The following is a 25,387-nucleotide window of genomic DNA, read 5'->3' on the forward strand; positions in this document are numbered from 1 at the left end:
CTTTTCCACTTTTTTTTTTTTCCTTGAGGGGATGAGGGGAGATAGGAGACTTGATAGAACTGGACATTGATAGGAGCCTATGGGTTGAGTTGCAACTGTCCACTCACATAAGGTTAATTCATGGTTCCTATTTTCATGTAAAGCATTTATGGTAAAATATTATCACCAGATATAGGTTTTACTGTCAAAATTTCCATTCTGATATCCAGTTTGGGACCATTTATGACATTTTGAAACTCAACAGTTATACCTTTGAGAGTAATATGTTGTCTGAGATATGTGATCCTCATTTCTGTTGCCCATTTCTTCCAGTAAATATTTTACCATTTTATTCTGGTTTATTGACCAACAAGGAAATTTATAGCATATTACAATATAAGATGTTGTCAAAGTTTTTGGAAAGAAACTTCTATTAGAGATGCATTACAACTCAACAATAAAAATGATCTAAACTGAGAAGAGACAGACCCACCCACCTTTTTTTTTTTTTTTTTTTTTTTTTCCCTCCTCTAAAATGTCCACCTGGAAGACCGCTTGAACTTCAGGTGAGTTCCAGGTTAGATTCCTTCTTTGCACAATATACATCAAACTTGTCAAAAATCTCCCTGTCACAGAAAACAGGATGACCAACTTGTTCATCCCTATGAAGTCACCATTTGCTTCAGTTGCATCTCTGTACTTCAATGCAAGCATTCATTTAACATACAAGATACCATACTATGGGTCACTGTAAAGCTACAGCATAGCTTGCAAAATCTTCAACACTAGAGGAAATATAAACCACATTACTCTTAAAACTTGGAGCAACACAGGAGCAGCTATGCTGGTAGCTGCCCAGCAACATGGATGGCTTTTTTAGTTAGAGAACAATGATTCACAGAACTTCTGGTTATTTTTCCTGGAGAACTCAATAGGTAAACATATAAACGACCTGAAGCAGGTCCATCAGTATCAGTTCAACCAGTTCCCCAAGACTATGACTTTTCAAAAAAAAAAAAAAAAAAAAAAAAAAAAAAGGAACATGATGTCAGTTTTAGCAATGTATCAATAAAAAAGACTGCAGTCCCCAGCCTCAAGCAGACACAGCAACTGAAAATTATCTCACTGCAGAAAAAAAAACCTCAAACTTCCCCACCAGGGAAGACAAAAATCAAGGATCATAGAATCATAGAATAATTAAGGTGGGAAAAGACCTCCAAGATCATCTGGTCCAACCATCACCCTACGAACAATGTCACCCACTAAACTATGTCTCTAAGCACCAAGTCCAATCGTTACTTAAACACCCCCAATGACGGTGACTCCACCACTTCCCTGAACAACCAATTCCAATGCCTGACTACTCTTTCTGAGAAGAAATGTCTCCTAATTTCTAACCTGAACTTCTCCTGGCACAACTCTAGTCCTATCATTAGTTACCTGCGAGAAGAGGCAGACCCCCAGCTCCCCACACCTTCCTTTCAGGTAGCTGTGGAGAGCAATAAAGTCTTCCCTGAGCCTCCCTTTCTCCAGACTAAACAACCTCAGTTCCCTCAGCCTCTCCTCATAGGACTTGTGTTCCAGGCCCTTCACCAGCTCCATAGCCCTTCTCTGGACATGGTCCAGGGCCTCGATGTCCTTGTAGTGAGGGGCCCCAGACTGCACACAGTACTCGAGGTGTGGCCTCACCAGAGCTGAAAACAGGGGGGCAGTCACCTCCCTGGTCCTGCTGGCTACACTATTCCTGATACAAGCCAGGATGCTGTTGGCCTTCTTGGCCACCTGGGCACACTGCTGGCTCATGTTCAGGTGAGCATTGATCAGCATCCCCAGGTCCTTTTCCTCTGTACAGCTTTCCAGCCACTCTGCCCCAAGCCTGTAGCGCTGCATGGGGTTGTTGTGTCCGAAGTGCAGGACCTGGCAGTTAGCCACGTTGAACCTCATCCCACTGGCCTCTGCCCATCCACCCATCCTGTCCAGGTCCCTCTGCAGGGCCTTCCAGCCCTCTGACAAATTGACTCTTCCCTGCAACTTGGTGGATGGAACACTTCATCCTAAACCCAGGTGTTCCTTACAACAAAATCAAATCAATGAAGACAATTTAGATATACGTAACTTAAAAGAGCCATGAGGTGGGGGATTTTTTTTTTTTTTTTTGAGCCATGAGGTTCATTCAAGTTACCTAAATGCTGATCAATCAATTTGAAATTCTCACAAATAACTTCTTTAACTTTTTCTTTGGTATCCTATTTGGTATAAATATATATTTGTTCTTTATGAGAAAAAAAAAAAAAAGTGCCTGAAAAGCAGATTGTAAATATGACGGCACTACTTAATTAAAATTAAGAAAGCATCTTCCAAATGTACCTCTTCCCTTCCTGACAGTTAGCTGTCAAGCATTACGTGATACAGAGCATGGACAACTGAGATGTAGGATGAAAAACTTCAGGACTATGAGAATGCTCTCAAATATTAAATTATTTTGCTCCAAATAAGACTAGGATATACTTTTCTCATTTACTAAATTACCTTCTTGGAAAGTTATTAGTCTGTACAGAAATCATGGCTCTAAATGTATGTTCAAGGCTTAACAACTAATGGTCAGAGTAGAACTTTATTACATATGTCAGTTACTCCATTTACTGTACAAAAGTAGTTGTGGAGGTTCAAGGATAGACACAGTTTTGTCAGCTTTTCCTTTGGTTCACAGATTCAATAAACAGTATACTGCCCTGGCTACATGTTTCCTGAAGATGCAACAACTATGCTAAGGAAGGAGGTCATTCTGATCATATATGCTTCTTTTCCACAGAATGAATTTAGTTTCCTTTCTGACCAGGAAGAGAAGAAGAAAACAAAACACACATACAAAATGCAGTAAACCGTTTTCTCAGTCAAAACCTTCAAAGAAAATATGTATTTCAAACCTGAAGTTAATCTAATACAAATTTAAAATAAATAAATAAATAAATAAATAAATAAATAAATAAATAAATAAAGGAATATGGAAGAGCACAGAGCAAAACTGTAGAGCACAAATGAGGTGTGCTACTTGGTTCCTATACTAAATGATCACAGGAAATGAGCTGCCACCCACCTCAGAAAAACTCACCTCAGTGACACTACCCAAACTCTCAACACACTGTTCTGCACAGACATGGTGAAAAGGCAAATGGGCTGCCCCCCTCTACCCCCCAAGAGAACAGGTAGCAGAGTAAATCAATTTTGCATTTGTACCCTGCTCCTCATTGCTCACACAAGGCATAGTAGAAGTTGAAAGCAGTGAGTCTGGAGTTTCTTATTTTGAGCCAAGAGTATATTGTTAATTACTGCAAGAAATCCAGTTCCTGTGATGTGAGAAGTGGACTCTCCTGTGTACATGGACTTGGGAGAGAAAGATGTCAGTAGGTGGTGCTGAAGAACACGGCAGTGCTTTGCCTGGGTACTCCAGAGACAACCCAATTCCTTCTCATGCATTGCAAATAACATCTTCCAGCAGCTCTTTACACAAAGGGTGCATTACCAGCCTCACCCTCATAGGAGCAGGGGGAGGAGCAGACTCCTCAGCCTGGCATAACCCCAGCAAAGATCTCTTTCTTGCCAAGGAAAGTCAGACCTGTTATAAATGGTGTCCTGACAGTAGCAAATCAGATATGACAAATTCAACCACATACCCTGCTACACCATGAACTGAAGAGGGAAAGAGCAGAGCTGTGGCTGAAGACAAAAAAGATTATCTCCTGATGGCCATCTGCCCTTAAATGAACCCTTAAACAGCCTTGCATAGTCTGTACTGCCTTTAAAAGCAATCTTGCCATTCACCCAAAAGTACATACTCCACTGCACGGTCTGATCACTTACAGTGCTGTGGCTGATGAGTTCCAAGCATGCTATAAAGAGAACTGATCTTAGTTTGCAAAGAGCATGGTGTTTTTACAAAGGCTAAACACAGCTTAAAAACTGGTGACAGAGATAAACTATGGGAACACATGAACTGCTGGATTATTTAGAGGCCACAGAATTTTAATCCTGGAGATCTGAGATTAGACTGGCCAACACAGTTGGTTTAAAACATGAGCAGGTACTCTCAGTGAAGTCACAGAGGTAGACAACAAGTCACTAGCACTCATAAAGTACCAACTACAAGAGTAAAGCAATGTTGAAACTGATACAGAAGTTGTCAAGAAGGCAAAATTAAGAGAGATCATCTTGTAAGGCAAATTTGAAAAACTGCTTTTCTGGACACATGTTCCTCCTTGAAGTACAGAGACTGGTCCTATGTCACAGCAGGGCTGACAGAAACTAAATTGGGCTGCTGGGAAGACTAACCTTTCAGCCACAGGTTCAAACACCACACATCGTTTCCAAAATACAGTGTCCACTTTGGTAGAAATACGGGACTCCCTAAATAAGAGAAATTCACAGGACAGTTGGGAACTGATCCAAGAAAGTGAAAGGCCACTGCCTGCTTTCATCACCAACATGGGTTCAGCTTAGTAAGGACCCTGGGGACGGCGCAGTCCTCTCCCTCAGTCTGTCCTGAGATCCTACATGCTCCAGATGTAATGCGTCTCATCAGTCCTCTTTCAAAGGGTACATGCAGACAGCATATGGACAGGATGAAAAAGGGCATTCAGAATAACAGTTTTAACCCTGTAAAACCAAACATCAGAAGTCACGTTCTGTACCAACAAACAAAGTTGAGTAGAATAGCACCATCATCTCATGCAAACCCAAACCCATCTCATGCATGAATATGATCCTATAAAGCAGGATCTGTGGCTGAAATCCTACCGGAGAACAAGAACACACTGATTAGCGAAGTCTAAATATTGCTCTGTGTTCCCAGTACACTCCTCAGAAAATCTTATTTGTTTGAGGAGCTAGCTCCATTGACAACCTGGCTGCTTTACCACTCCCTGCATCTCCAGCTATCCATCCTCTTCCCCTAAGCTTCTTGCTATATCTGACATTTGCTGGGCAGCCAGCAGAAGCCTTTTTGTCAGCCAGTTCATTTCCTCAGGTAATACAAATCCATCACTGACCCATTTTTAATGCCAGACAGAATTCATGGTTTTATTTGCCCACTGACTCACTCACAGTATGGCAGCCAGCATCTTTGCCCCAGGTAAAAGAATATATATTTTTCCAGTATTTGACAGATCTCAGACTAGTGATTACCACTAGTCTGCCACCCTTCATTCACCCTGCCACCCCTCCAAGAAGATCTTTTCCACCTGTGCAAGTGAAGATCCTCTGTTTGGGACGGCAGCAGCAAGATGCTGGTACCATCATTGACTTTGCTGAAAAGTGATACCACTATAAAAAAAAAAGGAACTACAGCTAACATTTACATGTTATTCAAAATATGTTGTCCCAAAACTGTATATATACTTCACTGTATTACACATTGGGATGCAATATATAAACACTGAAATGCAATATCCTGCATCCAAATGAGAACCTTGTTTCTTTTACTCCCCCCTTCAACCTCCATCTCCACCCACTTGGTTCTTCCAGGAAAAAAGTTTTTGCAGTTGCTGTAATATATAAGGCCCGAGTACAAACCATTTTAAATAAGGGAAGACTGCTGACTAGATCATCATTTTTGTGATCTGCAGGTATCAGTATCTAAAAGGAACTACATGGAACATCTACAATGCACTTCAAGGACAAGAAGAAAAAAAAAAAAGTAGAGAATTTGGAGTGCTCCCAGCATTTTGCTTCACAGCATCTATGAGTTAACCAAGGTTAATGTAAGGTCTCCAGCTAGAAGGTGTCTAGATCAAAGAGATGTTAGAAAAAACTGCATCAAAAATAGGGAAAAGCTGCTATTCCCTGTCTGTGAAAGAAGTATACTTTGTTACTCAGATAATAATTAAGAATAATCTACCTCACAAAACAAAACAGAGCCAAAACAAAGAAAACCACCTCATCCTTCCAATAATAAGCAGCCCTTTCCTCTAACTGTTCTGGACATATTCAAATTAAAGAGTATTATTAAAGCTGAATTATATCAAAAGTTGAAGCTTCTAATGAAGGTTTGTCCCAGCCTATTCCTTTTTCCCCTGAAATAACCTATTTGAGGGTCAACCACTAAAATCCAATTTCTTTTGCTTCCTCCTAAGGAATACCCAAACAGGAAATGAACTACAAAGAAAAATAACTAAGACTTTATTTGTAATATGGCCCACAGCTAAGGAGGGCTGAGATAATAACCAACTTCATCCTTCAAAAGCTACACTCCTTGAAAGCATGTAGACATTAAAGAACTACTGTGGCTTGTTTTCTCTTTGCACACTTTTTTTTTTCTTCCCCTACTATGGTAAATGATTCACATTTAACAATACAAAGCTGCAAATTTTTCTAGAATTTTAAGTACTAAGGTTACAAAATCTAATCTTAGACTAAAAAAATCAGTTCCTATTAACATCAGATTACCTTCATTTTGAAGAAAGTGTGACCATTCTGCCTTTATCCTAAAGATACAGAGTGAAAGCTGACAAAAGAGAAACTACTATCCAAAACTTTATTCCAGAATATGCACACCAACGGCAAACTACATAAAAATAAAATTATCTTTATTGTCATGAGTTCAGGTCAAGACTAGTTTATCAATATAAAAAGTGTCCCTTTGAGAAGAAATTAAAGGGAGACCATGATGGTATATTTTCCAGACACCTACTCTTCCCATTTAATGTACTGAATTAAACTAACAGCTTCATGTAATTTACAAATAGATCATTAATGATTTTAGCTACCTCAGGCCATCAAGAATTTGAAACGTGGCTGTCATGTTTTATTCAAACACTCTAAAAGAGGATAGTGTATCTTCATTATGCAAAAAGAAAAGCATAGGACAATCCACTTCAGAGAAAGGCTCCAGATAATTTAGATTCCATAACCTTTGGAAATCTGTATAACTTGTAATCTGAATCCAAATGCATGATTTATTTATTTATTTATTTATTTATTTATTTATTTATTTATTTATTAAGAGGCAGGATGTAGAAAACTCAGCTTAGGTCCCTAGAGAGCACCGTCTAAGTTAAGGTGAAGCACAGAAAAAATCTTGTTTCCCTGGCTTAAGAAAAGAGACTTCTTGGGCAACTTTAAGGCAGGATTTTTTTTTTTTTTGGGAGGGGGAGGGGGGAAAGCTCTCATAATTGTGCCTAGTGAATGAGGAAAAAATACCAGTACAAAATAAATAAATAAAATTTTAAAATAAAAATAATCACAACCAAGATACTTGGACAAATTCAAGAAAAGGCAGAGATCGCAACAGCAGGAAAAACCTAGATTTCACCATGATTTTGGGTTTGCACAAAAATACTAAGCAAGAAAAAGCAGTCTTTTAATTAATCTGAAACCAGTTCACTAATGTTCTGAAAGTAAGGAAAGGGTAATCTGGCTCATAATGTTTTCAACAAAGAGAAAGAATATTCACATATGGTACTGACAAAAACATGATGCAGTGCACTGCAGTTCCAAAGCAAAGAGGCACATCATTGACAAAGCTTTTATTGATGGTTATGCAGCCACCTAAAGGAAGGAGCTAAAGTCTGACTTAAGGGGAAGAAACTTACAAAATTCCCAACTTACTGATTTCCCAAGAGGTATACATAAATAGTTTAGGTAGATCAAAGGTCATTAAAATCTCCAGCTCAAGAGAAGGATATAAAATGAACTAGGTTTACTTTAAAGCAGAACCATATATAAAAATTCTCTTTTGTACTTGTCACTTCTCACTAAAGTAACTAAGGTAGAAACAAGCAAGCAATAATTAAAAAAAAAAAAAAGAAAGAAAAAAAGTAATTAAGAAAAATAAAAATAAAAAGAAAAAATACTCAACAAGAAAGACTGTAGATTGAACAGTTACAAAATTACATGTCCTCGGATCTATGCTGGTCAAAAGGGACAGATGCATCTTTTCAATTACACATGGAAAGGAGACATGGACAATCACGAAGATAAATATGTCTCTTTCCAGTAAAAGTCCAGCTAAGTGAACAGTCCTTCAGGTGCTTCATTCAACGACACTACTTGCCAATCAGGTGAATCTTCTAGCTGCTTTTTCATCCCAAAAGAGACATATATAAACCATATGACAGTAAAATATAATGAATTTTTAAAACTTCCTTTATGTTAGCCAATATCCTTTAAGAAAAAAAAAAAAAAAAATGTTTTGTAGTCTATTCTGGACATTTTTTTCTTTAAAACTCATTTGATTAAAAGCCACTTGTAGTCTTTTATTTGTTTCTTGCAACAAGCATTCATTCAAGCGTGGGCTCTTGTTAGCAAGAATGTATGCAGAGTTTCACATTCATTTAGGACTTCATTGACAAAAGAGTCTATGCCAAAAGTATGCAATCAGTCCTGCAGAAATTTCATTTTTCCTTCTGCTGTTCATGGAACACCAAAGTGACACAAGACAGTATCATATGTCTCTGGTTTCCATTCATTTGTCATAAACAAGTCATTTAAACCAGCAGAAGTGACTTGCTCTCGGAGACAGTAAGCCAGAAGTAGTCCTGTGGTTTTCAGACAGATACAGATTATTGAACATTAGCTGTGGACTTGCAACTTGTAAATAATACATAAAGAAAAAAAAATGTAGAATTAAATATATCAAGCAGCAATACTGATACTGATACATTGTTCCATACAGTTGCTACCTATTTGTTGGAATCATATAACTTCAGGCCACACTGTGGTAGGTCTCACTGTGTGAAAAGCAAGAGGAGCAAGTCTTCACCATGAAGAGCCTTCTTCCTTTACCTGGTGATAGGGAAGCACAAGGAGGTGAAGTGGCCTGGCTACAGGTTGCACAAGTAGCCTAAAAGAAAGTGGGCTTCCAAATTCCATCCCTTCCTCATTATGCCATGCTATCTTTCTATGCCATTGGCTGTAAAATCCCAGTGCTAACTTCCCACAACAATTATAAATGCAAAGTTCTCCAGCACAATGGAAGTAAAAATTTTGGTAGCAGGGGTAAATCATACACCACCCACAAGTATATAACCAATGTTCTTTATTAATCATCTTTGTGTTTACTTTTTAACTGGAGTTGCCGTTTCTAGCTTTCTGCACAGAATCCAAGTCTTTTGCTGAAGAATTTAGGTCAACTCAGCAAAATGCCTGCAGAGCTGAAGAAAAGAATACCAGGGGAGGCAGAGGTTAGGGATGGTGATCATGGTCTAACCCTTATATTACTTGAGATCACAGGAGTTCAAGAGGGAGAAAGGAGATGGAAAAAAGGGAGGCAGTTCAAAAAAGGACCTTTATAGTGGGGTGGGAAAGGAAATTTGTTTCCAAGGACTGACACTGGGTAAAATTCAAGTTACTGTGAGGTCTGAGGGGCAGTTCTCTTGAGACAACTTTACCGAAACTGCTGAATCCTTATGCTGTTATCAAACTCTTCTAAATATTGGACAGTGTATTCATAATTCCTTTGTTCTGGTAAATGCCCAGGAGAGGGAAAAAGAAATAATAACAATAATAATAATAAAAGATTATATTATTTTCTTTATAGCACCTTTATAAAAATATCTGTAAGAGGAACACTCTAGATCTTCCTCAATGTCTTCTGTAAGCAGGAGATATTCATGACCAAAGAAGAGGAAGTCTGATTTAATCAGACCTCTTTTACACATGCTAGCTGGAGCCACAAAGCTTGTGCACACTTCCACTGCACCCTGGCTAACATAATTTATGAGAACAACCCAGGCAATTAAGTTTTCACATGTTGACAATTGCACTTACCCTTCATTGTTAGGACAACACCATAAAAAGAACAAAAAAAAAAAAAAAAAAAAAAAAAAAAAAAGATATTTAGATATTTTATGGATTTTTAAAAAAAAAAAAAAAGTTCAGATTGCAAGTGAATCAAGTCTTAGAAAACCTCTAGTCTACAGCACCACCTTCACTGTATGTTCAGCTAGTACATTTTTCCTGAAAAACTTCAGTAAAATAAATATCCTATCTTACAGTCTGGATGTCAAACACGTTTTTCCAAAAATGGCAATTAGCCTCTGCTGAGAGCCATATACAACCTGCCAATGACTCCTGATCCTGTTTAATGTGAACCCAAATTCTGCAGGAGCTTACAGACACAAAACATTCTCTGTAGTAATCCAAGATACTGCTGGCATTCCAGCTGAAGGAAGCATACTGATCGTGCTTCATCCTACTTCTGCAGAGCACAACCAGCCTAAGCTCTGCCAAAAGCCAAGTGTGTCATGGGCAGCTCTAACTTACTTGGCCTGGGCAAAGATATGAAGTGGTAACACCTCTTCTTTGTTTTTGTTTTTTTTTGTTCCCCTATAGCTGTCAACCCACATATACAAACATGCTTGCTGCAGCTGGAAAAAGCCTACCTAAAAATCGATTTTGAGTTTTCTATGAGGGACATCTTGGAATCAGGGATTTTTCTAGAAACAGCATCTGCCAAATCTCTGCAGTCAAAAAAAAAAAAGTAGTCTTCAATATTTTAGCACTCTAGCTTAAGGCAGCATACAGGCAGATGGACTGTGCACATCTTATATCTACAGACAGCTTTCTTGTTGTGTCACCTGAAAGAAACAAACCCCCCTGCTACCTCACAGCAAGCCACTGGAGGAATCTTTACTTCCCAACTCTGCCAATCCAGCTCATAATTTTCTGGAGATGTCTGGAAGTAGATATGACATCAGCCTTTTGAGGAAGTAGGTAAAGAGTTCTTTTCTTTTTTAAGAACATTCCTTTCTAACATAAACTATCTCACCTTCCAAGCTGTATTCCTGCCATAAAAATATGGCTTTTCTGCCATATTTTTCCTGGTCTACCTACTCCTTGTTCTGTGGGCCACTCCTTCTCCAGGTCTTTAGGAAAGATGCAAACTGGTCATCTGCTATTGTTATTTCCACAGCCTAGCAAAGAATGATGCTGGTGACATACAACTTCAGTGTAGCTCTGAAGTCAAAGGAACTGGTCTTTCATTTCTTCTGTGTATGTTTGGTGTGCTAGTCCCGAAGTACACAGGATGAAATAAAAGCTACTGCTTTCATTTCCTAAGAAAGGAACATAGTAGGGCAGAAAAAATAAGGGAGAGAAAAGGGAGGGTTGGGAATGCACTACAGCAGACACCACCAGGAATGACCAAAAGTCATCTGGTTTGACTGTCTCTCAGCCCTGCTGGTGAGGAAGGGCCTCCCATGTACTCCACAATCTGGTATCTGAGCCTGCAACAGTCTTATATTTCTTCCTCTTTCTTTTTGAGGAACAAGACTCCCTTTTTGGTTCTTATTGTCTGTTGCTCTGAACTCAGTAACTGATACAACTGTGGTCAGTCAAGATATTGCATATGTGTGTGTGTGCGTGTACGCTATGTCTGGATCCTCAGGAAGGCAGCCTGGTATTTTATTTTTAAACTTTGGCTCCTGTTGCACAGCCCCACATATAATGGCTTCACTCCTGAAGGTTGGATACTCTTCTGATATCAGTTTTCAAAGAAAAACAAAGCCATGCAAGCCAATACTACCAAGAGAACAGGAGCGAAGTTCTCTCCTAAAGATTTTCTTTCCCTCGTGAAAAAACAAGAGACCACAGAAAGATTAAGCCATCAGTGTCATTCCAACTTCCTGCTCCTGTATTCTTATGAGCTGCAGAATATTGTAAAAATTCCAGTACCTATGGTGCTTTTTGAGATTTCTCCATTTTTATTTATTTATTTATTTTTATTTCTTGCTGGAATTCTGCCAATTTTCCCCAGCTGAGGAACAGACCCATATGTGGATCAGTACTTACTGATTGGCTTTTATTACAAAATAGAGGGTCAAAATGGGAATCTGTTTCTCCTTACCTGAAAGCAGAACTTGCAATGGATCTTCAAGGTCTTGGAAGCTAAAGGAGACAGAACCAGACTTGGCTAATCATAGGATTGGTGCTACAGCTTACCCTTCCTTCACCCTTCCTGAAGAGTTTGCCCTTCAGACGTGTTCCAAAGTTGACAAACTAACTTGTATCATATACCTCTAGCCACCTGCAGTCCAAGATCATTTTGGCAGTGAAGTTTCACTGTCAAAAAAAAAAAAAAAAAGTGGTTTCCTTTTCAGCTGAGCATACAGGGGCTATATCTGTAGGCTTGATTAGAAGAAGAAAGGAAATGTTCAAGTTAAAGACAAGAAGGTTCCTTTGCAACCATGCAAAAGGAAGAAAAGATTTGAAACTGAATATAGAAGATAAATGGATTGGGAACAGTTGGAAGAGAGGAAGTCACCTTCTATCTTAACTTCACTTGCATTTCATGATGGAAGACAGCTGTTATGAGTTAAAATAATCACACATTCCCAAGGAAATACAGAAAAAACAGCTCCCCCTTCTTCAAGAAATGCTTTGTTCTGCCATTGTCTTCTAACTCCTCCAATTAGACTACTGCAATAGTGTTCTGAATCTTAAAAGCCTTCCAAAACTAAAACTACAAATTAAAAACTGCAAATATTTTGACAACTAAGGAGTCAAAACTCTCCTTCATCCTGTTGTAATAAGAGTTTTACAATAATAATAATAATAATAAAGAAAAGCATTTATAGTGATGACTTTTCTGCAGCATGACCTTCAAAAGAAGCTAATATACTATTTTTCCCAGATATTGACTCATTTGTGTATCAGTTATCAAGAAACCCAGAAGATCTAATGACAGTGCTAATTTTTAAAGTGCTTTGATAAGCACAGAAGACAAGAGAGTTAATCTCTAAGTTTTCTAGATGTATCATCCTTATCAGAATAAATATGGTTTTGAAAGGTGCCTAACAAAAAACTGATAGATTACTATTGAAAGATATTATGAATTGGTTATTGTGAAATTATGACTATTATGAAAACTGGTTATTATGAAATCACAATATAATTGGTGGGGTATTTTTAATAGAAAGTTAGGTTGCTCTAGGAAATCAACATGTTTACAAACTGATTTTTTTATGCCACAACCACCTCTGTGGTAACTGAAGGACCAAAGTCTGTAGTTCCTGTCTGTAAAACCAGGACTTAAGTTCTGGGTGACTAAAGGGCTGGTCTGTAGAGTCCAGAGGAAACCAGAGGTCTTCTGTTTGGGGGATTTACTGTCCTTTAGAAACCACAATATGCAAGTCTGTAGCAGCTCAGCTCTGTCAAGACTGTATAAAAACTCTGTTCTATTTCTTCTGTTCCTCTAAGACAACAGGAAAACGCACCTACTTTGTAAGAGGAAGGCAGCTTCCACCAACCTTGTACATAGATTCCACGTTGAGAATTAAGTGCAAATTGTTTATCCTTAGTTCTAAGCCTAAGATGGGGAAGTGGAGGAAAACCCGGGAGAGAGATAATCAAACATCAACTGATACTACAAACCTGCAGTCTGCCTTATTATTTCATTTAACTGGTTATTTGCTTCACTCTGATATGCCTGGGAGAAAAGATTCTCAGCGCATGTTCCAGTAAAACTCGAGTACCTCTTTAGATTTCCTACATTTCAAAGCTCCAGCATTCTCATCAGCTATTCTTTAAGACAACTTACCCCTGACCTGGCATGAGATAAGTACAGTCACCTTGCTCAAAGTTCACCATCTACAACTAGGCAGTTGTCCTCATCCAACTCATTGATAGTACTCTACAGCCTGTCTCTCAGCATGGCTTCTAGGGAGAGCCTACAGGCTTCATGCCTTAGGACTTTCTACTCAGTCCATTAGTTATTCCGATAGCTCCTAATCTTTTTCCACTATTAAATTAGAAATAAATAACTATTTATATAGCAAACATTTTCTAGTCTTAGATTCCAGACACTGCATCTTGTTACAGCTTGGTACAGATTCCAGATTCCTATAATATCGGGCATTGCCTGGCAAATTAACTGCTTTTAGCCTCCTAAATGTCACTTCTGAAATCCTCTGAAAGGGGAGAATGGACTATCTGTAAGTTCTCGCTGTGAAGCACAATTTTCCAGAGTTCAAATCATTGCTACCCTCAGCATATCTACCCTTATTTTTAAAGACATGCCAACTTCAGGAATGGATTTAATATTCCAAGAGTAGTACTTGCACAGATCAGCAGAGGAATGACAGTATCCTCTGTATTTATATATCTGAGTGCTGTAGTAGTCCGTTTAGCTGTTCTAACCATTTTGAATGATATCTACTCCTTTACAGTATTTCTGTTTTCTAATTCAAGAGAAAGATGGGACTCTTGAAGTCAACATTGGCCATCAAGCCAAGGCATTACATTACTCAAGTGATTCACAGAGCATTTTCTATTCTATATTTTCTGTTCATTACAGGTAAAAACTGAATGAGATTTTAGGTCTGTTTTATTTCTAAATATAAATTACTGGTGTGGAGAACAGAAGGAAAAAGGAAAAGTCTCTTTAAATCCTATCAGATACCCCTCTTTTCTGACCTGTGGGATGCTTTTGTTTGCAGTGGAACAAGTCCAAAAGGAAAAGGAAGACCCTTGCTCTTCTCTTTGGGATTAAGGGCTCTCAAAGGCACAGTGCTGGTTTTATCTGTTTGATCTATTAAAGCAAGGTCAGTATTTACTTTGGTCATGGAAAGCCCCCAAAGTATTTTCTGATATACTAGAAAGCGAGTATCCAATAAGACCTGTGATTCTTCTGTGCTCTCTGCATGAGGTTTTCTTATCCCAGAATCCTCCTCTTCTAGAGATGCAAAAGCAGGTACCTCCATCTGTATAACCCCAAGGAAATGACTCAATTTTCCATCCCTTTTAATGGAAGAAAAATAAATAGATAAATAAATGTTAGACTGAGTTTTAAAGATTGTACAAATACATGTTTTGATAACTCCTCGTCAGCTTGGCTCCTTTGTGAATATTTGAGGACAGCCCTCTCACCCTTTTCCCCCAAATGACAATTGCCTTGTAAGGATACTGGATACATTCCAAAAATCAGCGTTTACCCACAAGAACTTCAAATATCTACCTTCCTTAGCATGGAAAGATGAATGACTGAGAAACACAGTGTTCTTGCTTATTGCACATTTCAAAGTTTCATACAAGCCAACCCTTCTTGGTTCCTCTGTTATCTAAGCCATAACATACTCTGTATTTTGTGAAAACATTACCATAATTATAATTGGTAGTGTTCTGACTTTCTAGAAAACAGTGATGGGTCCAACTGTCTTGTATCTTAAGGAGTTCTATTGTTAGGAACACACTAAAATAAAATCCCACAAAGCAAAGATGAGATCTGCTTAATATAAGGTTGGCATATGTAACAGCTTCAATGGATCTCCCAAACTAGCCAACATCCTCTGCTGTGCCTCCTGTTTCCTGAATAGGCAAGCAGAACACAATAAGAAATGTTATTGCAGCCTTCGTTGATAGACAATTGACTTTTTGTCTCTGCTTAGCATCAAGCTGATCGTGTTCTTTTCAGAAAGTGCTCCTTCTCAGAACCACTTGGAAGAATGCTTCATGATTTGTGTGTGAGATTTATGTCCACCCAGGAGATTTTTCATCCAGTCCTCACACCCAGGTATTATTTGAAACTTAACTCTTTTCCAACAGACTATATATGTAGCTTTGGTTACCCTGCCCAAAGCTGATTTAGTTTAGACATGGTGCAACCACAATTGAATAATGGAGGCAAAGAAGCCACAAAAGCTCAGCCATGGAGCAACCTGTATCATCATTTCCTCTCCCAGCAGTATTTCCTCTAGGTCAAGACAGCTGGAAACCCATACTGAAGGATATTTTGGGTCAAATCCAGCATGGCACATCCTCTGGGGCTGCATTTAACTCCTTCCTAGGCAAAAGAAGATGGAACTTTCACAATTGCTTTTGGATACTAAACAAGGTGATTATGATGGCCCAGAAACCACATATTTAAAAGTTTCAACATAAGGTTCCTCTCAAGGGGTCTGATGACTTTCTGACGTGCTTTTCTAAGCAGGCTCCTAAAGAAGCATCTTCATCCCCACTGCAAGGTAGCGATGGACTGTGTCCGTATCTTGTGGAACTAATTACATCTCTGTAGAATTCATATTACCTTCTAGATAGTTTGTTGGAGAACAAAGAATGGAAGAGATCTCATGGATAACCAAGATTCATTCTCTTGTTATTACACATACAAATCCCAAATCAATTAACTTAAAGAAAAAAAACAGCATGCTTACTAAAGAAATGAGGCTATGGGTCCCTGAACCAAGGAAAGCCTGGTTTTAAAGAGAAGGAATTATATATTATAGTCTTCTGATAACCAGAAATTTAACTGATAGCAACTGCTAGTCCCAGTGACCACACAAAAAGGTAACACACAGAGATCTAACCAACTATTATACTGATGTAAGTCCTACACCCCTCCCTATAAAGGATTCACTTCTCAGCTGTAATCCCCCTTGAGGGTGGAAGTCAAATCTTACAGCTCTGGAACATGATGTAACCCTCAGTTCTACTCAGCTTATCAAAAATTCCTGTTCTGCTCCCTCTCTTCTCACATTTCCTTGGCCTCATTATGGCTTTAAAAAGGAAGCTTGCTGCTAAAATCCCACTTGGGCTAATTTGCCTATGACAGCTTGACAGCTGTAGCAAGAGAAACAGAGGGATTCTTCCAAGCAAATGATGATTCTGACTGTCCCATTAATTTGATCAGCCCAGCTCTTCCTATATAAAAATCCCACCAGGAACACAACTGAGAGGTATCCCAGAACACATGGACAGATTATTCAGAAGAGACAAAGGAAAAGGGAAGAAGGAAAAAAGAGAATGAGAAAGGGGAGGGAGGAAGGGAAGGAGGGAGGACGGGAGGAAGGGAAGAAAAAACTCTGAAATTTTGTTCATGCAAAGAAAGTCTTAAATCATTCTTTACTGGCAGGTAAATTGGTCTTCTGCATGCACTGAGCTCCCTTCAAGGTAGGTTTGGTCCCATATTGCAAGCATGGTATATTTCTTCTGCCTTCTAATAACAGTTAGGACTTTCTAAGCAAGCTACAGAAGAGAAAGTACTTGTTCAATACCAGTAGCCCATTGCCACACTTTCCTATTACAAGCTTGTCAGCCTGCCAACACAGAGAACTTCCAGAAATCCTGCTTGCTCTCTTCCCACAGAACACAAAGCAGCATATTCCTTCAGAAGCTCTATTCAACCTCCCTTTCTTCCCTGTAAGCTTGCATCTTTGAGACAATGGATAAGAGGAGCCCTTCCTCCATTCATTTGCTCAGCCTGCTGAAGCATCAGATCTGTCTGATCTTGCAGCAGAAGCATTATCCTTTGTTCTGATCAGGTTGCACAAATAGCTGTGCTTGTGTCAGTCCCCAGAGCAGATATTTTTTTCATGACCAATATGATTACATCTCACACACCACATTGTGTCCACCTAAAAATGTTGTGGTTTGTTTTCCCCAAGATCCAGGAGATCTACAAAAATACCACTCAGTGTTATGCACAAAGAAAGAAGGAGAATCTGTGCAACACTGTCACTACATGTATCCTAAACAAATAAGGATACAAATAAGCCAAAATATTCATATGCCTACCAAATAAGTAAAGAGTCATAAGGCTCACATGAAGGGCCTCAGCAAGTTGAAGGATTTATAGGGGTAAAAGTTGATTACAAAACCCAAGACATCCCACTACTTCTCTGCAGATTACATACTCCCCATGCTGATAAACAACAGCTGCTTTTACAGGTTCTGACACCTTATTTCTTCCCACACAGACATATTGGGCTGGTCCCAGCAACCTCACCACTGTCATGACATACCTTCACCTAGAATTCACACCTGGACCACTTGCAAGCTATCTTTAACTGAAGAGACACGTGTTAGCTACTGCCAAGTTAGATGAATATTCAAAGCAGTATGTCTGGTAAGCAGTTCGGTTTCCCACACTGACAAAGAATAATAAATCACCGCATCTATTGATATAGTCATGAGCTCTCAAAAGGTTACAAAGCATGGCTTTAATTTTCCCTTCCCCCTATTTTACCATAATGCATGCTACTTATGAAACTGTTGCTATCACACAGGCTTTTTTTCCCTAGGTCAGAAAATCATATTAACCAGAAAACACAGCCTGTAGGTTCTTCAGAACTTCAGTCTGTCAGAAAGCACTCATTCAAGTTGGAGGTTTAACTTTATCTAGTACCTGCAAATCTCTTGTATTTTTTGCCTACATGCAAATATGTATGCTGTGTGGTGTCTGAGGCCAGGTAAAAGCTTGAATACCCCTTTCTAGCTTCTAGCCAGGATTTAAACATGGGGGGAGAAAAAATGCTAATACATGGTTTGCAATGAACAAAATAAAACAAAACCCTACCACAGGGGAAAAAGTCATCCTGCCTTTAACCAAATCTAATCTAATCTTTCCTCACAGCTATAACATCACTGAGTGCTTCACTCCTGATCTTCAGCTTCACACACAGAGCACAGAGAATTACTGATACAAGCCTTCTGTACAAGGCCAGACTCAAAAAAAAAAATACATAAATGGGTCTGATTAACACTGCTGAGTTTGCAATCAGAATCAATACAGTTCCATGAAGATATTGCCATTTTTAGTAAGTACAATATCCTCCAAAATCCAACAGCATTATATGATTTCTGTTTCATAAAGGCTTTGACTTTCCTTTTATTATCCCAGTCTTGCTTTAACACATATTTTATATTAGAATGCGTTCCAGGAAGCATATGGCAATAGAACTAGGTCAACCATTAACCAAATAACAGGAAGCTGCTCTGCAGAGCACACCCTTCAGAGCTTGCTTAATGAGCTAGCTCTTCAGAATGTGTCCTTCAGTAAGGTTGCAACTAACTGTTCCACAGGATTTTCTTTAAAGCCACAAGGTCATCCAAGTTAGGCAGCTCCTAGACATGACACATTCAGAACAGCCATCAGTAAGTACAAAGGCATCTATCTAGGTCAGATGTTGAGATGAAGAACACTCTTTAAGCATACATGGGTCACTGGACATCAGGAACCAGTTCCAATGCTTTCTTCATCTTATCAGTGAGCAGAACCCATCCCATCATTAATCTACTCCCACAATTTCAGGAAAGAACAGATGAATTTGCCTTTGTAGAGCTTGTGGGGTGGGATACCATGAGTAGATAAAGAACCTTACATCTCTCTGCCTTCTTCCATGCTTTCCTACCAGAGGAGGGCAAATTACTTCCCAGATGAGAGTCACTTGTCTGGCTTGCAAAAAAGGACTGTTATTAAGGCTTGCAAGTCAGTGTCTCACTAAATATTTCATGTTCTGGTTTTCCCTTGTTCTTTTAGAGAAACAAACAGTATTTAACATGGTCTGTCAAATCAGAGAAAAAAAAAATTATCATGGTTAGTACCTTCATTTGTTCCATCTCAACCTTACCAATTGCTTCAATTGAAGATCACTTTCTATATTTTTAAACAATCAAAGACACATAGGCTTGAAATGTAAGTTTTTAGGCCTCTGAAAAGCATCGGGTGTCAAGGAATAAAATCCATAAATAATGCAGAGATTAGACAAAGTTCTGATTCATGCTGTACTGTTAACAGAGCAGTAGAGGTGGCCCAATCAAATTGTTTCTAAACAAATAAAAACACAAAATTTGCCATCACTCTACTTGTTTTGCATAGAACAGTCAATGATATCCATCAAATAACTGTTGCAACAACTTAAGTCAACAGCGACGTACCACAAAGTATCAATTTTTAAAATAAAAATAAGCCACCATCAAGCTGTGTGACTACAATCAAATCTTGACACTGAACCTATAAAGATATTATTATTATTATTATTATTATTATTATTATTATTATTATACTCTCGGAAAATAATAGATAGTCTCTTATGTCTTCTTACTGTAGTCCTTCATTTGAATATTTACAAACAAACAAAAATTCTAAGATCTCAAAGTCATTACTTACCCCCAATAAATCAAAACAACAACAAAAAAAAACAACTCCCTCTACATTTTCATTGCTAGTTGTAGGCATGTTTCACCACCACTTCTAATAGGAAAATGTGCTGTGAACTTCTACAAAACAAGAGTTTGATGTCTACACTTGTGGCAACAACAACAACAACATAGCCATGTCCTACAAATGTTCTCATACCAGTGTTTTCAGAACTGAGAACTTCTCTGTCACCTGACATTTGAGATGGGAACTCAAGTTCATCTTTCTGGTACTAGAGCTTGGTAGAACCAGATAACAATTCCAGTTCCTAGTTATCAGACACAGGAAATGATGAGGCATCCATGATGACAGAGAAAACAGTCAGTGTGTGTGATCATATGTCCCTGCAGATTGCTTTGTATCTTAAGCGACAGCTCCTTGCTGAAACAGGCTAACTCAATGGAAGACTGCCAAGCATGCTGTGGTGAGATTATCATCTTAGTAGTTATTTATAATAAACTATCTTCAGCAAGTAGCACCTTTTTGGGTATGAAAAAGTGAAGGACCCTGTATTTTCTTTGCAGTATAGAGATGTTCTAGTTTGAACGAGAAAAGGTGCAGACAAAATTTAGAAGCATTATTCATTTGCATATGAAGAAACACTTCTGATGAACATTCTCTCCAGTGTACACTAGAAACTGTTCAACACACTGAAAAAGCCATAACATTTCCACTTCTAGAAAATAAAACCTGCAAGAGGAATTATATGTACACAGCAACTATACCTTAGAAGAAGCCTATTGATTAGACTGTATCCTTGATACTTCTGATGCTCAAACAGCTACCACACATGGAGTTATCTATGTAACCAAGAAACAGTTCTGCCTGAGACGGTGTTCAAGTTTCACGTCATTTTTCAGTGATATTTATTTCCAAGTATACTATGGAGAAGTGCTACTCCTCCATAGTTTTAACCCAAAATTCTGCTGAATAGGGCCAATGGAGCAAGGAGGACTGTGTAAGGATGAAGTTATTGCAGAACAGAACAAACAGTCTTCACATACAGACATGTTTTATATGCATCCCCTCCTCCCATCACCAAATTACAACTGGGAAAACATACCTGTGGGTTGACTACTACCACACTCCCACTCCAGTTCTTAGGAACATATGAAGAAAGTCATACCTTTGCAGGGCTACCACAGAGCAGCATCTAAGACAAGGATTCATTCAAGAGAAGCTGTAAAATCATTCTTTGAAAATCCTGCTGAACAAGCAAGAGAAATCATAAGAGCTCTGATTATGAAGTAGAGCTCTGCCATGCCCATCAGGAAGCAAGTTCTGCTATTCTAGAGCTTCCCAGGCTGCAGTTACGAGAAGATGTCTCCAAACACTGGGGACATTAAAATGACAACAACAAAAGCAAACAAGAACAAACAAAAACAGGAGACCTATCCATGACTGAGCTCACAGAAGACAAATCACTAAATTTTTTAAGTTTCAAAAGTTCACAGAATGTCTGATAAGCTTATTTAGAATATTTTTGTTGCTGTTTATTTGTTTTTGTTGTTGTTTGTTTGTTTTTCCCCAGAGATTTAGATTCATGTAACGGTATTTGGTACTTTAAAAAAAAAAATGGTGCCAAAGTAATTTGGCACTAGCTTTAACCACATAGGGAAAAAAAAAAAATCTAACAGGACATTCCTGCTTAAAAAAAAAAAAAAAAAGCAGAAACAATTACAATAGCTTTCTATAGTTTCTTAGTAATTACAGTTTCAAAGACTATACAGTATCACTTGCAGTATTTTGTACCTTTCTGCATTTCACAGCTGTAGTACAATGTTCTTAAATGGTTACAGCTTTTGAACAAATTGTCTCTGCACTAAAGCCAAAAGGATCTACAATGAAACTTCAGCTGAAGCTCAGAACTTTCACATGACTGAACTCTTCTCTTTCTCCAGATCTGCTTAGCCCTTCAGCCTCCCCCCAACCCCTTTTAAAATCCATCAGACATGTTTTTGGAGGGCACTTCACTTGTAAAGAAAAAAAAAAAAAAAAAAAAGTAATAATAATAATAGAAAAAAAAATAAAAAAGAAAAGAAGAAAAAAAAAAGAATTTCAAAAAGAAATGCAATCCTGCTGGGCTGAAGTTTTCAGATGACAAAGCAAAAGGTAATTGTTTAATACCAAGTATGAAAGCAGCATAAAAGGACAAGATGCAGAGGGAAAAAAACTACTTAGGCTTCCTGCGCTGGCATGAAATGGCTGCTTTCCTTCTTACTGCCAGCTCCCATGCTTCATGTTGACATTACACATCCTGTACTGTAGATCCACCCCCATGCTGATGCTTGCCCAACAGAATTATCTCCTGCGTCACAGCAGTGGTAACAGAACTGCTGGCTCTGCAGATCTGAAAGCACCATTTCAGTGCTTAATACATGCAGCAACTGGACACGTTACCAGATATTCTGGGTTGGTTTGTGGTACTCTCAGTACTGTATTACTTGGCTGAACCTTCTGTTAACCAGATGGTCTGTTCTCCCCTTGGGACCAAACCATTAAACTTTATTTTATTAATTTCTACCAAAACGCGGGGACAGTTTATAGCACTTGTGTCTGGTTTATCTCCAACAGGGTTGCTAAGATGAAAATGACCTAAAAATAACTGGAAGTGCTGCTTCACACCAACAGAGAACAAGATCTTTTGGAGTAAATATTTAAATGATCTGCCAGATGAAGTACCATAGTAGCATGAACACATGGATAGCAACTTCTATTATATACAAATATGCAAATTTACACACTCCTATCATTGTAAAAGGGTCTATGTTACATTTCCCTGATCCAAAGCACCTCTGTCTTGAGAAGGCAGTTACCATGCTAGTGTCTATTCAAACCATTCTCTTAATGGCAAAAAAGTGTGAAAAGACATGGCTTCCAAAAACACCAGTTTGTGATGTGGCTCCAAAATGCTTGAAGATCATCTAGAGGCAACAGAGAAACATGAATGTTCCCAGTTGAACATCCCCAAACTCATATAAAATCATACTTAAGGGACATGCCAGCATTAGTTGAAGTCAAACTTGAGTATTTGTAACACACATGCTCCCCCTGTCAAAATACAAAGAGTGAGAATGAAAGAAAAGGAGCACATGAATGAAAGCGAAAGAATTATCTACAGCATTAGTTCCCATTGGCTGTTGCAAACCAGCTACAACCATGCCATCACATGCAACCACAAATGAACATCTCATGTATGTAGGTGGTAGCTGTTGAAAGCTGAGGGCATCTTCTTTTTAAGATGCAATTTCCAAACACCTCCCTGAAAACTCCTAAAGAATTAGTCCATGTAGTTAAGGATTTGATCTTCAAATGCGTACTCAACAGGAGTAGCTGCAATCAAACTCAAAATCAGATCACAGGGACTATTCAAATGAATAAGCTTTTACAGGATAAGGGCTTCAGCCCTCATCTTGTATTATCTGACAAATGCACTGCAGTAACAACAAAATACAATGGGAGATGAGGTCTGACCTATTAAAAAAAAAAACTTTTGTTAATGTTCATAACAGTGGTAGTGAGGATTTATTAAATAAGTAACACATACATGTCTGCACACAAAACAAAATCCCAGGAATGTAAGAAGAATCTTGTAGAAGTTGCAGTTTTAGTGCCTTCAAATAGGAAGCCAATTCACTTAAAATCTAACAATAATAAATCATTAAAATAAGTTCTCCATGGCTACCACTACAGTGCAGTGCTTCCAAAGCAAGGCTGGAGTCACTATTCAGATTGCTGCAAGCAGACATTTTTAAGAGGCAGATTTCTCAACCTAGAGTTCCAGTCTCTGTAAGGCTGGGATCTCAAATATGTGTAAATAGGACAGCACTACTAGTGTCCAGCTTCCCACATGTGACTAACTTCTGATGTGGAAGGAGATCATCAGACATCTTCTTTGCACCACTCGGGCAACTAAACAGTCTTTTGGTCATTCATTATTAAAATTCATACTTAGACACGAATAACCCTCCAATATGGATGTCAACAGATCAGCAGGTATTGCCTTCAGTTCATAAGCAGGCTGCTTATTTCACCTGTAAAGAGGATTAGATATCTTCAGCATATCAAGAAAACAAGCATAAGAATAGACTGTATAGCATTTTAGCTCCATATATCTTTAAAATTTCCCCAATGAGCAGGATTTTTTTTTATGTCCCATTTAAGTTACTACCTCATCATCATATGACTGCCCTCCACTGCCATGTCATACAAAACTTCAGTGTATGGTAACAGGCCCCCCAGAAAGTCATTCCACAACCTGAAACATCATCTACCCTTCAAACACACTAAAAATAGATTGCTCACCCTCTTGAGGTCTCAGCAGCCCATCTGATATTACAGTACAGTATTAACAAACCTATGTAGACATGAATTCTTAAAATAAATATCTTCAGAGATAAGACCATAACACCAGCAAGCAAATTATATTCCTATACACCACTGAAGTAGCATGGGTGAACCTGTGGAAGCAGTGAAGCAACATGGAGGGCAATGAGGATTTCATGTTAGTTTTGCAAGAGAACACCACATGCAACCTTTGGTCAACCTGCCTGTTATCCTGCCAAGCAACTTCTGACTCAAGGCTTTTGGTCTCAAAGACATTTTCTGAGAGGGACCTTAGCAGTTTTGTGTGGTTCCTTGGGAGCACAACACACTGAAAATCTTGTATTCCCTCCTGCTCCACCGTAGAAGGAGAGCAGTGCATTTGTGAAGAGGGAGTTGAATGGAAAAATCTTTGTAGTTTATCAGCTCTGTAATCTGATCATTTTAAAATAATTCAGATTTACTCATTTATTCATGCAGCTGGGAGACCCAGAATATATTGACTCATTTTTTTCAGCAGCTTCAGTGAATAATACAGTTATGCCCTTGGAATCAGGGGTTTAAGAAGTCTGTTATGTGCACATATCACCTTGGCAAGAGAAATCTGCATGCTCTTGAGAAGCAACAGCTTCTTCTCAACCTAGCAGAATGGAAACACGCCAGGAGCCGGAACCACCAAAGGGTTAAAAACATGACTCCTGCAACTCCTGAGTGAAGATCCACCATACATGCTGATTCACACAATGGCCTTCGGTCATATTTACCTCCTGAAGGCCCGATAAGGTCCTCCTCTCCCCAGGCCCTGGTGCTATCATGCTCAGGGCTGTTTTACACCATATGCTTGATCACAGACAAGAGAACTTGACCTCTATATGACCTGACATAGTTGAAAGCTGATATGCTTTCTCCCCACTGCCCTCCCCCACCAAAGATAAAAGGTCATTTAGACCAAAAAGAACCAGTCCAGACTGACTTCAAGTTACATGAATTCAACTTTCAGGATGCGCTCCTGGCCAGGAATCCAAACCCTTTCTTGCAAGGCTGCAAGCTACAGCCATGTGAGAAGGCAGACAAAATTCAGCAGTAAGGAAGTTAATTAACAAAGTTGAGAGCTGCCTGGCTATGCTCAGTTTTCCATCATCCATTTGTTAACATTTTTACACTCGACAAGTTATTCAG

General features: G+C 38.7%; 1 protein-coding gene across 7 annotated transcripts in view; it reads right to left on the minus strand.

Moving 5' to 3' along the window:
- The window catches only part of ZNF462 (zinc finger protein 462), a 97,727-nt gene that overhangs the window by 62,113 nt on the left and 10,227 nt on the right, over window positions 1–25,387 (minus strand). The window contains exon 1 of one of the 7 annotated variants that reach the window (XM_084504164.1): window positions 14,589–14,664. The exons of the other annotated variants lie outside the window; for them this stretch is intronic. The gene's annotated coding sequence lies outside the window, so the exon portion shown is untranslated. Of the gene's footprint in view, window positions 1–14,588; window positions 14,665–25,387 lie in introns of those variants that run through there. 7 annotated transcript variants of the gene reach the window in all.

Source organism: Aythya ferina (assembly GCF_964211825.1).
Source record: "Aythya ferina genome assembly, chromosome: Z".
NCBI lineage: Eukaryota > Metazoa > Chordata > Aves > Anseriformes > Anatidae > Aythya > Aythya ferina.